Below are 261 nucleotides of genomic sequence, written 5' to 3' on the forward strand. Positions count from 1 at the left end.
ACTCCTTGGCAGGGACTGGGAAGCATAGAACAAGATTCCCACCCCTCCCTTTTAAAAGAAAAACTTAGTAGTCTGTTTTGTTTTTATTCTTTTTAGCTTTAAAGAGTAAGGGCTGCGCACTCGGCTCCGTTTTGCAAATTAGACTTCAGACCCCTCCTCCTGTCTCAGGGCTTATTCAGTGGAAACATCTACCCAGGGGACGCTCTCCCCACCTCCCCTCCCCAAAACCCTGACCACCGGCTTGGCTTTCCCGTCTCGTTG

Source organism: Myotis brandtii, unplaced genomic scaffold, assembly GCF_000412655.1.
Source record: "Myotis brandtii unplaced genomic scaffold, ASM41265v1 scaffold540, whole genome shotgun sequence".
NCBI classification, from domain to species: Eukaryota; Metazoa; Chordata; class Mammalia; order Chiroptera; family Vespertilionidae; genus Myotis; species Myotis brandtii.